The sequence below is a fragment of the Thalia democratica genome, chromosome 1 (genome assembly GCF_965202585.1).
Source record: "Thalia democratica chromosome 1, ktThaDemo2.hap1.1, whole genome shotgun sequence".
NCBI lineage: Eukaryota > Metazoa > Chordata > Thaliacea > Salpida > Salpidae > Thalia > Thalia democratica.
In genome coordinates, this window is record NC_139165.1 from 11,224,530 (window position 1) to 11,238,334 (window position 13,805).

Sequence of the window (13,805 nt, forward strand, 5' to 3'; positions counted from 1 at the left end):
CTAGGTTTTTTTTTCTAGGTTTCAAGGTTTTTTGGCTACCCTTTTTATAGTAATTAGAGACAAGTAGTAATTGAGTAACAGAATGTTATTATAATACTTTACAATCTGTTTTTAGTTTTTCTTTTACAGTAGACAAGAAAAATATTTTAAGCTAAAAAGTATTATCCTAATAATGCTGGTTTAGTAAGTTTAATGATAAAATTTTTAAACTCAAACTGAAATTTTATTACTGAAAATGTGAAAAATCTTACAATTCCAGGATTTTCCAGGAGTTATAATGACTTTTGTTTGAAATTCCACATTTTCCAGTCATTTTTACAAAATTTTCAAAAGTCCAGGTTTTTTTGCCTATATTGTCAAGATTTCCGAGTTTTTTATTGATTTTTGTTCAAAATTTAAGTTTTTTTTAAAACTTCTCAAAATTTAGGTTTTTTTGATTGTCAAATTCCAGGTTTTACAGGATTTTGACAACCCTGTTAATTTTTATTAGGCTTGAATGAAGAATAAGAGTGTGCAGCCAAAAATAAAACTAAACAATAACAGAGAAATATTTTTTATAGCGTAAACAAATTGAAGTTATAAAAAATCATTACTAATTAAATAAAATGTTATATTAGACTTTTGCTATAATATTAATTTTAAAAGCATACAGCATAGTTTAGAAATTATAATCTGTATAAAAAATTGGTTTAATTTTGTTTAGCCTTTAGTATTTTCATTTTTTCCACACTATTTGAACTTTTATTTTGTAACATAAATATTAATTTGTTGTCTTTATTATTAAATTAATTAAGATTTAAAAGCACCAAAAAAAACAAGTATTAATCAGAATTGGATAGTAACAAAAAATATTTCTTGTGTTTATTACAGCTGTCTAATTTGGATTAATAAAATTTTGTTCTTTAAATTACATACTATATATGTTCATTATTTATTTGTTTTTGAAAAATTATGAAATACATTAGTCTTTAAAATAAATTTTAGTGTTAGTTAAGATGCTTATACTTTTAAACAGAATAAATTCTAAATTTAAGAAATTGCTTGAAGAAAGTTAAGCACTCAAAACCGTGATTTATGTTAAAAAATGTTCCAAGTTAAAAATGTATCTCAGTCAACTGATTTTTTTTGTACAACAAGAGTCTTTAGAACTTGTATTCATAAAAGATAGTTAATATAAATGATGATCTGACCTATAATATCTATTAGTTGAGTGACACATAAAAAGTAATTTGTAATAAGTAATTTTATAAAATAGGAGTATTAACAACCTACTCTTTTTACAACTCTATAAAACTGAAAGTAAATTATAAGCAACAAATTGAACATTTTAAAACCTATGAAACTTTTTAATGAACAAAAACAAATAATAAATTAAAACCTATTGTGTACTTTAGTAACAAATTATAAAATAAATAATCTTGTTGTTAAGTATACTAAACAATTTAGGTTTTACTAATAATAATAATAGTGTTAACAACAATTGTACAAAAAATAAAAAAAACACCTAATTTATCAATATAAATATATGATATCAAAAAGTTCTAATCTGGACAATAAAAAATCTACACTTGCACACAAGTTAAGCATAAATACAAACTAAAACTGATCTGTTTAAAAAACAATTATACTCTTAATAATAACTTTAACTATAAGACATGCTACTCCTCTGATTTCTTTTTCAACTGATGTAAAAATACATGTAAATACATCATGAGTTTTAGAAAAATCTAAATAACAAAATGGATTTTAAAATAGATTGGCTTTTTCACAGGGCAGGGCCTTTTTTTGAAGAAGGAGGTAATTTTATATGTTTATAAGTTTATAAGTGTCAAATTGTATGCTTTAAAGCAAGAATTTTAATTTGGTTTTTATAATTGTGTGTTTTTTATTAAATAATGATAATATTACAAGTGAAGATTAATATATAAGTTTTCAGTTTTTATGAACTAAAATATTCTTTTTTATATAATATATTATCTTACTTTAAGGGTTTTTACTTTTTTTTTTGTAAATTTTATTCAGGTTTTCTAAATTTTGTTAAGGTAAAAAAAATTCTTCCAGGTTTTTTTAGTGATTTTTGTGCCAGATTTCTTAAAATTCAGGTTTTTAATTGTCAAATTCCAGGTTTTTCTAAATATTTTAGCAACCCTGTTAATAAGTTTTATTGAAAAATAAGAGTGTACAGTAAAAAATAAAACTAAATAATAATAGAAAATAATATTTTTCAAAGCGTAAACAAATTTAAATTATAAAAATCATTACTATTTGAATAAAATGTAATATTAGAGTTTTGCTAAAGTATTGATTTAATAAGCAAAAAGCAGAAACTAGCAATATTGTAACCTACAGATGTAGGTACCTTTAATATCAAACTTAATTTATACTAAATAATGATACTAATAATACTTAGGCTACTCTATATAAAACTAGACATGACATGAGTTGACATATTTTATATAAAGAACAATTGCAAACACTAACAAAATATATAAAGAACATCAAATTTAGAAAACACTTTAAATGTGGTCAAAACCTTTACACAAGATTTAATCTAGCAAGAATATACTTTAAGAATGTATGAAACAAAATACGATTTAACTACTTAGAATGTAAATAAGAAATACTTATAAAAATAATACTAATCAAAAAACACTTTATATAACACAAGAAAACAATATAAATGTCTATTCTTCATTATCACGTTTACTGCAGCAGGCTGTGGCTAGAATCTCCCCGTCTGTCTGTTGTATCAGCTTATATAAAACATTCCATAACTCAATGTTGCATCAGGGTTTCTGGTATGCACTTTATTTTCTCCCTTTGTCAACTGTATTAAACTTGCATCAGTATAAAACTTGACCTTGCGAGTTTTTTCTTAACGCTTGAATGAAATTTTAGCTCTAAACTTCCAACCAAATCTAAACAGTAATCAAGTGCAACTTGATATCCTGTTACAATATAGTCTGATTTAATATTTAATTGTTGATTTAACTATGTTCTGCCTTAGTTTATTTTTTAATACTTTTTTTATACACACTAGTTGAAATTTAGTTTCATAACAAAAGGTTTGATTTTGTTACTTTTTTTATGAAAACTGAGATTAAAAAAAAACAAAATAAATTAAGTTTTAAACAGAATTAACTACAAACAAAAACGATTTATTTTGCTAATTACTAATTAGCAAAATTTTTCTAATTTTACTAATTAGGATTAATAAAACTTTCTCTAGATTATACACTGTACACACTCATTATCTTTTTTATTGGTAATAAATTAAGTTAAAAAATTATCTAAAATTACTTCTAAAATATTAAAAAAGTTTTAGGAAAACTAATAATAGAACTTTTTTTAAAATAATGCATGTTAAACAACATTATAAACTATACTAAGTTTAGAATATACTTTAAGTATACATTAAATAAAAAATAATTTTAAAATTTTAGAAATTGGTTCATGAAAATTAAGCACCAAAAATAGTTATGTATGTAAAAAAATGTTTCACACTGAAATATATATTTAGTTAACTGATTTTTACTCTATAAAAAAAATCCTCAGAAATTCCACTTAAAAAATATATATTATAATTAAGGTTCTCAATAAAGTTATTCATTAGTTGAGTGACGGGTAAAAAGTAATTAAAAAAAAGGACTATAACAATCTATTCTCAATGCAAAACCTATAAAATTGATTATAAATAACAAACAATAAATTGTACACTTTAAAAGTGGACAGAAATATAGTAAATCTAAACCTATTGTTGTAACTTATTAACTTTTTCAAAAACAAATGATTTTATTGTCAAGTATATCAAAAAATGCTTATGCTTTATAAATATTAATAATTTTACCAAAACTAAAACCTAACATATAAATACAAATTAAAGATACCAAAAAGTTCTGATGATGATAATAAAAATCTAAACTCGATTACAAATTAAGTACCTATTGAAACTGATCTGTTTAAATAAATTCAAATAAAAATAATCATGTACTCAAAAAGTCTATAACTATAAGACATGCTACTCCTCTGAACTTTTTTTTCAACTGATGTAAAATGTATGCTAATATATTCTGAATAATATAATAGCTTCTTTTCAAACAAAATGGCTTTTTCACAAGGCAAAGCTTTTTAAAAACAAGGAGGTAATTTATGTATGTAAAAATGTCAAACTAAATGATTTAAAAGAAGAATTATAACTTGGTTTATACAATTGTGTAATTGTTTATTAAAAAAATACTACTTTTATACTGTTTATTAAACGAAAAAAAGCGTTCAAATATTTGGTCTAAGGACTTGGTGTACGAAAAAACCTTTCGGTTATCGAGTCATGCACCAGGATACAGTTTAAAGTCATGTCCAGGACAGTTACTAATAAAAAAATTAGTTAAACAAAATAAAAAATGAAATAAAATAAAATGAATAAAATAAAACTGAACAAAAACTAAATGAATTTTGTGTTCAATAATGTACTATGAATCTTGTTTAGTAACTTAAGAACAAAAAAATATATATAACTTTAAATTAATTTTTAAAAGGAGATAAACAATACGAATAGCAAACGTGTGGATATTTGAATTATAGGTTACAGCCTCTAAAAAGAAAGTAAAATGTAATACGCTGAAAGATTTCTACGAAATTTTTTTTTTTAATATTTTGTGCTAAAAAGGTAATTTTTATTTTATATGATAATTTAAGTTGAAAATAAAATATATTTCACATTTGAATTATTAAATAAACTATTGTAAAAATTTTCAATAATTTTAAAGAAGTTAGTTTTACAATAACTGAACTTAACATTTATAAATGAAAATATGAAGATAAGTACTGTAAAACTTATGCTATCAATAAGAAAAAAAACAATAACAATTTTAACAATAATGATATTAACAACAACAAATTTCTATCCATAAAAAAAAAACTCTTTTCTTTTTTTGAACACTTGTCAAGTCTTAATTGTAATAATAGAAAGAAAACAACATTTGCAAACATAAAAAAGAAGATTTTTTTTGATTTGTTCAAAAGAGATTTTTTCACATAAATTTACTTGAAACAGTTATCTCAACTTACTTTTTAAATACTTTTGTTTCTGCTAAAATACAAACATCTATAACTATTCTTTTTACATTGGCATGCAAAAAAAAATTATAACAATTATAGAAAAAAAAATTGTTAGCAGTGTTGGACACTTATGCAAAATTTTATTTTGCCTTGTGTCCAAATTTTATAATTAAAAGAAATTATTATTTTTACTTGATATTATATTTTTCCTTAAAAAAAAAACAACAAATAAATAAAGTAAAACTAATTCCCAAAAAAAATATTTTTCACAAACAAAATAAGTGCTAGTTAAAATTATTTTTGTTTTTGATTTCTTGATTGAACTGGAAATAGCTTGTTTGTGGGTGTTGGCTAAGGGAAAATGAGGGAATCAAATGAGAGATCAAGTGATCTACAGTCCAATGTCCAGGAAAATGAGAGAATCAAATGAGAGATTGCGTGATTTACGGAAATTCTAGAAAAAAAATCGATAAACTATAAATACGCCCAATCATAGCGTGAAGCGGGTATTCCACCTCAAAACAAACACGAAGCGACATTCTGCTCCACAAAAGAAATAACAGCCGCCGCCATTTTTGGTAGAAGATATTTACCGCCAATCTTCAAGCAAGAAGATTTCAACAACCACCTAATCGAAGAAGCCCACGCATTCTGTGGCATCGAGAATCTAAGTACTGCAAGTACTCTTTCATCAAATAACTCTATACTGAATTCCACGATTGAGTCCACAGCGTTCAAGGAAACAAACTTGAGCATTCATCTTATCGAGTACAAAGCTACACTTCTACGAACAAGTTGTTTTCGTATTTTTTAATTAATTCTGTCGTAATATTTATACATATTTATATTATCGTATCTACTTACTATTGTGCTTGTATTGTAATATTTTCACATATTTATATCATCGTGCCTATTTGATTTTGTATTTTATCGCCACGCTCCGATTACCGAAAGGAACCGAAAGAAGACCAAGCAAACGTTCATTAAGATTCTGTACACGAGACGGACCAACGTCGAGTGCCAGAAACTGAGCGACCGGAGACCAGTGACACGTCAAGGAGGAAATCCAGAGCACGTTTCCCTTCTAATTATTAACTTTAAGTGTTTAGACTTATTGTGAGCTGTCATTGCGTTTATTTGTACATAATAAAACAACATTACTTAGTTTTATTGTATTTAGCTATATGAATTATATAGTTATGTCCTTAAAACCCCTAAAAAGGCATTAGTCTTAAAAGTGCCACGCAAACGTTCGCGAACCGAAATGAGTTGTTCCGAGACTACTGCAAACCTGGAATCTGATGAGATTGTCGAGCCTGAGACCGAGGCATTTTCGAAGGAAATCAGTGAGGCTCCTAGTCTGGGTAACAATAGTAGAAAGAAAAAAGTTTGTAAGTATTCTGAACTTAATTTAAAATAGTAATCTTAAAGAATAAACTTAAAAATAACTAGACAGAAAATGCTAAAATCTCGACTAACACAATGTTAATGTAACCAAACAAATCTACTTTCAAACAAAAATATTAAAAAATAAGTAAAAGTTTGGATATTAAATGAATTATTGATACTATTAATTCCTTAAACAAAGTAAATAGGCGAGTAGGAATGATCACTAATGATCTTGAGAATCACTATTCAAAAGATAACTTTCAAGTTCATCCTGGAACTTCCAAAAATGACTTAAATTTTTTAATCATAATGGTAGCTTAGTCCATAACTTGCTACCTTGGAAGGATAGTTGTTTATGACCTATTTTGCTGTTGAACCTAGGTAGGAAAAAGTTTTTTTCTGAAGACCTGTTATGATAACAATGGACATTTTTTACACTTTTATAAAAATTAAAGTTATCTGGTAACAAAATGTTGTTAAACTTAAACATACCTAATTTATATAGATACATATTTTCAACATTTAATATTTTTTTTTTCAGTTTTTAATTTTCTTACACTGTCATCATATTTCTTTTAATGTATGCATCTAAGTGCTCTGTTAATGGGAACATTGATATCATTTATAAATTTTTTGTTTGCTTTTCCGTAGCACAACAATCCATATTTAACATTGCTAATAAACAAAGAATTAAAAATCAAATATGATGCTTTTCATTTAAGAAGTGTCTGGTTTTATATACTATACCCAATATTTTTTTTGTAATTTTGTTTTTATAATTTTTATGTGTTCTGACCGTTTTTAATTTCTGTCTATAATTATTCCCAAATATTTATAGCTATTTGTGTTTGATATAACTGTTTTATCTATTTTAGCAGTAAGATCTTTATTTTTCCAAAAACTACTTTTTGATTGGTGTAAAATCATGCTTCAGGTTTTATTAAGATATAGTTTAAGTTTGTTTCCCATAAGCCAATCTGATACACAGTATTGACTTGTAATAAAATACTTTTTATGAGTAGACTATTATAGACATCTATTTCTACAATGTTAAGAGTATTATTTTTATTATTAGTTTGTTGAACGACAAAAAAAAGCTCAAAATATTTGGTCTTGAAACTGATGAACGAAGAACCTTTCAGTTGTATCGAGTAGTACAATACGGATATCTTTTAACGTCTTGTCCAGGACGTTAAAAAACGCTCATAAAATTATAGAAAAAATCAAATCAAAAACTTTATACCTATCAAATACAATTTAAAATTTTATTCATGTTTAATATTATCACTGCAAAATACCATTAGGCTAAATGGCATAACATTTTAATTTAGTTTTAGGTTTTCAAGATGATTTCTGATCACTAATTAATTATTAAATATACTTTTATTTCAGTTACAGGTGCGCTCAATAAAATATATAGTTCTTTTACAGACATGAAAAATTAATTTGTTAACTGGTTATTGATAAAATAGACTTGCTTATGCAATGAATATATAAGATTTGAGAACAAAATTTTACACAAAATAATAAAAAATAAATACAACAAAATCTAAAATGGTTAATTTGTAAAAACAAACTAAAAGTGCTGACAACCTTTAGTATCTAACTTAAGCAAAAAGAAAATAAGATATATATTTGTAGAATTTGCATTGTTTATAATCAAATTTCTAAAAAGAAGCATATAATCTCCAGCTTGTAGGTTTATAAACTAGACTAATATAAAAGATACTTAAGTACAGGGTAGTCTTATCATATTATTTATCAGGGTTGCCAATGGTTTTTGAGAAATTTCTTCCAGGTTTGTGAGAGTACACTTTTTTGTTTAAAGTTAAAAAACGTTTCAAGTAGTATAACAATATTGAATAAAATTGTAAAGCTACTTTAAATCTTTTACCTAATAAAAAAATTAAAGATGACATAAAGATAGATTTTTTGTGTAAAATGTCAGTATTACTACCTAACATATAAAAATTGTTTAACTCTCAGATTTTAAACTGGTTTTTTTTTCAATAATTCTGACTTTTACTGTCAAATTCCAGGTTTTGTAGCGACTCTGATTATAAAATATATATTGCAGATACTGATGTAGTTTGAAAACTTAATTCATTTTTAATACATTTAAAGGAAAAAACTAGCGATAATTTCGAATAACTTAAGTTTTATTGGAATGAAGCATAACTTTAAGTTTAAAAAAATTCTTAATCTCATTGGAAATGTATTTAATTTGACTAACTATTTAAAAATAGAATTTACTTAGGAGTTGTTTTTTACAATTTAAAAACATAAAAATTATGGTCTTTTTTGAAACGCAAGTAAAATTTGTTTTTTCAGTCTAACTATTTATACTTGAACTAAAAGCAAAGCTTTATTTAATTATAATAACAAACATATTTTATTTTTTAGTATCTTAAATTAAAACTCACATCTAAATAAAAACAAAAATTTGTTGAAGACCTTTGTAAATTAGTTTACAAACTGAAAACTATTTTTTTACCAAAATTGGCTTAACTTAAAATTTTCATTAAAAAGTTAGATAAAGATCAACTAGCAATTCAGAGCAAAAGTTTATTTATCATAATACAATTGATTACAATAATGACAAACTGTGTTTTAATTAGTAATCACAATTTTATTTTCTAAAATTAAATTTAAAAATTAAACAATTTTTTTCGTCGTTACTACACAAAACATTTTTAAACGAGTATTTAAAATTATTAAGAATAACAAAATTTAATGTTGCAATACATTTCAAAAAATTATAATTTTAATAAAACAAATACTTTTTTTATAAAGACACGTAACGTATTCAACATTAAAGTAAATATTTAATTTTCTAGTAAATATTTTGTTTGCTTTTTATCAGCCAAAACAATTAATTTCAAAAAAAAATTGCCGAAAAGTCACTTATTTAAATATTTATGTTTTTTTTTAACTTTAAAAAACAAACAAAAATTTGATTACTATAAAAAAACTATTTGTTTGATCTAGCGACTTTTAAAAAGCAAGATCAAACATTCACATATTTGTTTTATGATAACTATAAACTAAATGCAAACAGTGACTAAAATTTATTGTAAAAAAAATAATAATCAAGGTTTTTATGATACAAAGGTTAAAACAATTTATATTAAAAACAAAACAAATTAAAGTTTACTGTTTTTAAAGATTAAAAAATTAAGCAATCTAAAAATTGTTTTCAATATAAAAATCATCAATATTGTTTTAAACGAAATAATACTCTTAATGTTTCTTACAAAGACATTTTAACATTTATGAAATAATTTTTTTCGTTAAAAGTTAATGATAATTTTTTCAAAACAAAAGTTTAATGTTATAAAGTTTTATTTAAACATAAAATTTTCATGTTTAAAGGTTATTTGTACATAAGAAGAACAAAACTATATGTTTCAAAGAAAATAATAGTTAAGCTGTTTTATTCACAAGAGTATCAAATAAGTGTATACCTTAATGTTTTTATATGAAAAATAAATATAAAAATTTGAGAAATTTGTATCTATTTAACATTTTATTTGTTAGCATTAAAGAAGCATTGAGATTCAGATTTATACAGAAACTGTATCATAAATTTTTAAAAATGCGAAAAAATAAAATTAAACCTAACTTAATGTTTTTAGTAAAAAAGTTTTAAAATGTCTGATCAAACTATTTTTTGGTAAAAATAAATTAAATAAACGCACACAAAACAAAGGAAACTTAAATATCCGGTCAACAACCACACATTTCCGCACTATTAGTTGAGTTAATACTTTGAAAAAGTTTAATCCTCAGGAAATTCCATAATCTGTTTCTGGAAAAATTTTTTGTTAGAAAACATTAACATAACTGTTAAAACTTTTGGTTTGTAAGAACAATGCTAACATCAAATAAAATTCCGAGGTATTGTTTTTCTTAGAAACCAAAAAAAAATTTTCCATAGTAAGGAAATTATATGAGTATAATTTCACTCCTTATAAATAGTTTGTAATTTTAATAAATATATATTTTTTAAATTTAATTATAAAAATTTTAATGTTATATTACAATATCTTAATAAATATTTAAAAAATCAGATTGTTTATGTAAAGAAAAAATTGAAATACACTAGATAATTTTTGAATAAGATGGTCTGTAGACAATATCTTTGAAGTATATCAAGAAGGCTGGATATTATTTTGTTATCTTTTTTATTTAGTAATTAAAACAATTTTTAACCCAAATCTTAAAACTCAAAATGGTTAACTTTTATTTTTATCAACTAGCAATAATTTTTATGGTGAGTAACATTAGCACTAATCGAAAATAAATTCTAGCTTTGAATAACTTACCAGAATCTAGTAAATTTTCACAAAAGCTTCTATTATGAGGTGCTATTGAAACTTTTTCTTAAATACTCTCATATACATTCAGTTCATCAGATTACTTGGCAATCATCTTGCATTGTATCTACGGTGTAAGAGCAAAGAAATGCTTTCAGTCATTTTTGTGTAGCCCATATAAGCAATCTAACCTAAATATTGAATTCAATTAAGTTTACAAACTCTAAAAATTTTTATTTTAAATCAAACATCTTTTTATTTTAAAATGTATATAACCTACAATAAAAGTTTAAATTCAAAAAAGTTTAACAAAATATACACACTCTAAAACTTTTGGTTGTAATTTAAAAAGTCACATTTCTCAACTTTAAATTTAAGAACATAATAACCTGATTTTACAATAAACTATAACACAATATTTTGGCATATTTTATTTATTCAACTTAATTTTTTTTCTTAAAAGCTAGAATTAATTATATACTATGTTATTAGTACTCAGTATTAGTATGCATTTGTATTTTGTTTAAAATTCAACTATGAATAGCTTCTCTCATAATTAAATATCTTAGCAAATCTTAAAAAAAATTTAAGTTACTTTTTTTTTTAAATTAAGGTTTAAATGTTATTAAACATAAAGTTGAAAATTTAGTTAATAATTAACAAAGCTTACCATAATTTGGGTTGATTTTGGAAAATATTTTGTTGATATATTACAAATTCTAAAAACACAATTAAGTTAGCCTTTAAAAATTAACTGTAAACTAAATAAAAATGAATTAAAGTTTATTTGACAAGTACAATCTAAGAGTAAACAATTAATAAATTAATTTTGTTTGTTTTTCAATTTATTTTATCAACTATTAGATAAACAGTTGATCAAACAACAAAAATAAATTTGTTAAAAAACTACTTTTAATTAAAAAAAGTTTATAAGATTATTTATTAATTTTAAAATGCCATTTAATTATATACATAAAATTAAATTATAAAAACACCATTATAATATTAAATTCCAAACACGATTAGAAAAAAAATTTGAACTTTACACAACAAAGGATATTTTTCATGAAAGTATTTATTCAAGTGATACTTAATAAACAAATATTTACTCATATATCTTTGATGTCCGTTCTATAAAATAAAATTTCTTCATAACAAAAGGTTTAAATTTAATCAGGAATTTGGAAAATTAACTTAATTTGATAACATTAAAATAAAAACTTGTAAGGTGTGTAAATAAAAACTTCAGTTAAACTTTTCTTCTTTACTAACAAAGAGTAATTCTTTGAGAAACAACTCAGTCGAATTAATTTTTCAGAAAGTCGAATTAATTTTTCAGAGTTTCAGATTTTTCGAAATTAATTTAATTAAATTTCAAACATGTTTTAAGCTTATTTTAAACTAATTCTTTTATAAAATACTTTATAGTTTATAAAATTTGGCACAAAAACAAACAATAATTGAAGATTGCATAAAACAAAAAGGCACATCTTAAATTAATCATTTTGATGTTAAAAGTGCTTTCAAACTAAAATAAAACAATATTTTGACAAAGCTAAAAGTACAATATATAGAAAATATTTTGAACAACAAAATTTATTTTGAAAAACGCTAATATTTATAACTAAAACGCAAGTATTTTGAGTATTAAGCAAAAATATTTTGTATAAAACAACAATAAAAAACGAGGCATTTAAAATAAGTTATATTTTGAATAAGCTACATTGTAATAAGCAGATAAAACAATAAAAACAATTTAAACAAAAATGCCTCATATTTGTAGACGGCCCGAGATTTTTGTTCATTGTACAAAATAAAAACATATTAAACAGTTCGAACGTAGGAAACCTTTGAAAAAATTTAAAACTAAGCTAAATGACAAAGATTATTTAAAACCTTATTAACTAGATTTAAGTTTAACTCAAACATTTTTTTTGGTAAATGACACTATTTTAAAATGCTTTGAAAAGCTGTTAAAAAAACTGCTATTTTTAATATTAACAACTCGGAATGGGCAAAACTGCATTTATCAAAACGAATCCGTATAAACTGATGTAAAAAGTAATATAATTCCCTTAGTAGTAAAAATAGTCACAAAGTTCCACTTGATGAGTTCTTATGACGTCATATAAAGTCCTTATGACGTCACAACACAATTGTGAGCTGCGTTCCACTTGAAAGTATTTGAAGTTGAGAGCAAAGCATGATTTACACAAAAGTCGATTGTTCTGAAACGTACTCTTTGGTCGTACTTGTCAACAAATCGTTGACGAAATCTGATGGATAACTTGATAATAAATTCTGATAAATTTGGTGTTCAGCTCTGATTTAAAAAGAAATAACTTGTTTCAAAAAACTGATGTACTATTTTCAACTACCAGCTTCGTATCAAACTAAACATTCTGAAGAACAAAATAAAAGCTTGTAAGATTTTTCATTAAAATGGCCCAATAGTTTGACGTAAGCCTTTGAAAATAGTTCGATAGTTTCAAAGACAGTTTCCGGAAATTTAAAAGAAAAATTCATAAAACTAAGGGTTCATTATTTTTGCTTATGTTGTTTGCATAAGCTCCAGAGCATATAGTTGAAGTGCCATACCGAATGACAAATATGCTGATACAAAGTTAACAGCAATTCAAAAGACTGAAGTATATAGATGGTTACTGCTGTTCAGAATTTCAGGTAGATAATTCAAACTTTTAAAGAAAATGTTTGGTTTCATTCAACAAGAGGTATTGAACTCTGGTAAACAAGAAATTTATTTCAGCTGAGAATGCATCATCAAAACACTCAAGTAACTATTTTTCAAAGACAAATTTACTGAGGAAGATTCTGCTTTGTATCTCATACGAACTTAATGGAATGAACTTTTTGAAATACATATCAAACAGAGATTTCGGTCAAACGTAAGAGACTAATAAATTTCATCCAATAGATAATAATTCTTTAGTTGTATACAAGCATATGAAACAACCATGTTTTCTACTGTTGCTATTGTTAAACTTATCCATAAAAAATTACGTGGAATATACCAAATTGATC

The 13,805-nt window shown here is 23.8% G+C and overlaps 1 long non-coding RNA gene across 1 annotated transcript; it reads right to left on the reverse strand.

The window, feature by feature from the left end:
- Nucleotides 1-9,989: 9,989 nt before the first annotated feature.
- Nucleotides 9,990-11,518, reverse strand: LOC145849002 (uncharacterized). The gene is made up of 3 exons (XR_014372271.1): nucleotides 11,434-11,518; nucleotides 10,773-10,954; nucleotides 9,990-10,255 (listed from the first exon to the last, which is right to left on the reverse strand). It is a non-coding gene; the product is annotated as an uncharacterized LOC145849002 (long non-coding RNA).
- Between the last annotated feature and the right edge of the window lie 2,287 nt (nucleotides 11,519-13,805).